The following is a 3,165-nucleotide window of genomic DNA, read 5'->3' as shown; positions in this document are numbered from 1 at the left end:
CTGAATAATCTTCTAATGATTTTCCTATCTTTTTCAGAATTTGCTCAATCTCCAGGAGAGAATAGTTTTGCAATTGTTCATCTGTCAACTGTAGGTTTGGGAGATCTAATAAGCGGCGCTGCTTGTATAAAATATCCTCTGAAAGTAACTTCCAATTTGATTCCCAAAGGTGACATGGATCAACCACTTCACAGTGCACTAATATGGTGGAAAATAATTGGCAAGCTGGTTTCCTGTACCCCACATCGAAGCTTCTTTAAGGCAATCATCCCATTCTTTATCATCCTCTAATAATCCAAGTGCATAGCACGCATCTTTGAAAGTGTCGTATACAATACCATCTATTGTTCTTATTTGTTCATAAGAGCAACTTCCTCGAACAATGTTGAGCAGCATACGCAAATAGTATTTTTCTCCAGCAGTAGGAGCATAGTACATTCTGCCAATACATCTGCATCTACGTCTTCTTGTCCACAACTTTTCTTTCTTATTCCAAACATACTTCGTAGGGAATTCAGAGTATGTTAGTTGTCTGGCCTCAATGTCCTCAGAATTCACTTTCATCCACTCAGTAAACATTGTTGTCTCAATTCTTGAATGACTCATAATGTTGTCAAGTGTCATATGCCCTTGAAAATAAATTGGTTGTTGATCAGGAAGGTGGAATGATAAACGTTCTACAGCTGGTTCTCGATAGAACATGTCAAATTGGTAAATTCTCCAAGCAGCTTCAGCTGCAGAAATATATCTACAATCCAAGTATGCCTTTATCTCATCATATTCCTGAATTCTAGTTTCAGATGTGGAGGTAGAATTCTGTTCATTTGAGATAACTGCAGTAGCACGATCGGGTCCTTTATTGATATATTTGAATAAGTATTTGACCGATCTAGATCGGTTACTAAGCTCAACATTAAGATGGGACGACATGGCGATTGTCAAGTTGGAGACCATTCTTCAATATACATCTGCCATTATCCCTCCTCATGTATATAGGGAATCCATCATCATCAAATGATGTGCTATCATGAAATTTTTTTGGATAATGCTTTGAGCATTTGCCATTAATCATGCATGGAGAATTCTGGTTTAAAATCCCACAAGGTCCATGAACCATGAATCTATCAACTGCACTATAAGCAACAGGATCATTTTCTTTATCTGGTATTTCAGCAGAAATAATTTCATCAACTTGAGATGCTAGCTGTATCTTGTCATCCGGATGTAAGAAAACTAAAATATGGGCATGTGGTAGTCCTCTCTTTTGAAATTCTATCGTGTATACAACTATTTAAATAAAAAAAAAAGTTAGAACATCTAATTGCTGATTTTGATGAAATCAATTATACATAATAAGTTAAAAAAATGACTTAAACATAAAAAATAAATAGCAAAGGGATTTAAGAATTGTGTTATAAAATTTAAAGAATCTCAATTTTATAAATGATTGTAAAACTAAAAGAATTTATCAAATAGATAAGAATTGTAAAAGGCAATTATTGAAACGAAAAATGTATTTGTATAAAGAAGATCAATATTTGCCGATTAAAGAAGTTGGAGAGTGTTGCGTAACATTTAATTATGGATTTTTGAAATAAAATTTAAATTTTATTTATGAAAAAAAGCCTTTATAAATATTTGCTCCTAAATTGCACATTCAATATATTCATGGAGGATTAAAATTTTGTTAATGTGGTAACAGATTCATTTGCAAGAATGGGTAAATATTATATCCGGGTATTGTATTTCAAAAAGTAGATGTAAATAACATGAGTAAAATATTAGAGTAATAAATAGATACATTACCGGCAGTGACTCTCCCAAATATATGTCGACGTTTAATATCATTGATGAGCTCCATTAACTTTATAGAGAAAACACGACTGACAATGTCAAGTCTAGCATCGATTTTTTGCCCTTCAATATCTTCAAACATATAATCATTTTCAAACCACTTTAGATTACAAGTAAAAGTTATAAATAAGTCTGGATATCCAACATAGCGACATATTGCCATTGCATCTTGTACATAAATGAAATATTTTTTTTTAGTTAACCATAATATTAGCAACCAATATTTTTAAAATGGCGAAAATGGAATAATTGGACACTATCAATATTTGATTTTGAAAGTATTGCTCAAAGAATAATTATTTAATTTTTAAATTACTTTAAAACTTTTCAAAAATAATTATGGCATAAGTCAATTATTTTCCTGATAGTTTTGTACTCGATATCGAAGTCCACCCGTGTAACTTGAAGGTAGTATTGTCATTCTGCCTACATTATCCGCCATTACATCTCCTTGATTGATTGCATCTCTTAATCCACAATACAATTCAACTCGCAATTGTGTTTGATTATTTCTAATCCAATGAAGTCTCCCTTGTTCAATACAAGCATAAGCATCAACCATGAATTGTTGTAATAAACGTCCACCTCGCAACAAAGTTTGGGATTCTCCAATTCTTTGTTGAAGACGAAAAGCATAGTATTGTCTCATAGTGACTGTTTGTTGTTTGTACCTTCTACCTGTTCGTCTATTAAAATGACTTATTCCTGTCCTGAAGCCATGGAGAATTTCGGATGAGTTGTAGTTATAGTTTTGCGAGTCCTTTCTTCAAACCAAAGTATTGCGCCACAATACTCATAGAAGCATGTTGGTCTTCCAAAATTCCAAACTTCATTTGTCAAATCTGTAAAAATTGAAATAAAGAACATAATTTAAATAATATATTTGAAATGAAATTAAATTAGTAACTAAAGAATCGGTTTAATAAAACATTATTTGTAATAAAAGAGTTCACTCAAACATTTAGTTGCCTTAATTTCAAGCTATAATGTTAAGAGAAAATAAATAAAAACTTGTCCACTTATTTGGGCGTTGATTTGCTCGATTAGAAACGACCCTCGTTGAGGAAGTAGTTGGTTGAATTTCTGGATTGCCTGCTACAATTTTGAAAAAAAGGAAAAAAATTAATTATGAGTAATGAAATTGAAAATTTACTTTGGAAGAAAAAGGGAGAAATTATTGCTGAAAGTAGGTATACGTGAATTTTGAGTAGATCGAACACATCTCTTTTGATTTAATAATTGCCTTCTTTTGCGTCTTGCCTCTCGAAACACAACATATCTTTCCATCTCATTATTTGTATTATCTGCGGT

Source organism: Arachis duranensis, chromosome 6 (genome assembly GCF_000817695.3).
Source record: "Arachis duranensis cultivar V14167 chromosome 6, aradu.V14167.gnm2.J7QH, whole genome shotgun sequence".
Classification (NCBI taxonomy): domain Eukaryota; kingdom Viridiplantae; phylum Streptophyta; class Magnoliopsida; order Fabales; family Fabaceae; genus Arachis; species Arachis duranensis.
This window is presented reverse-complemented; position numbering follows the sequence as displayed.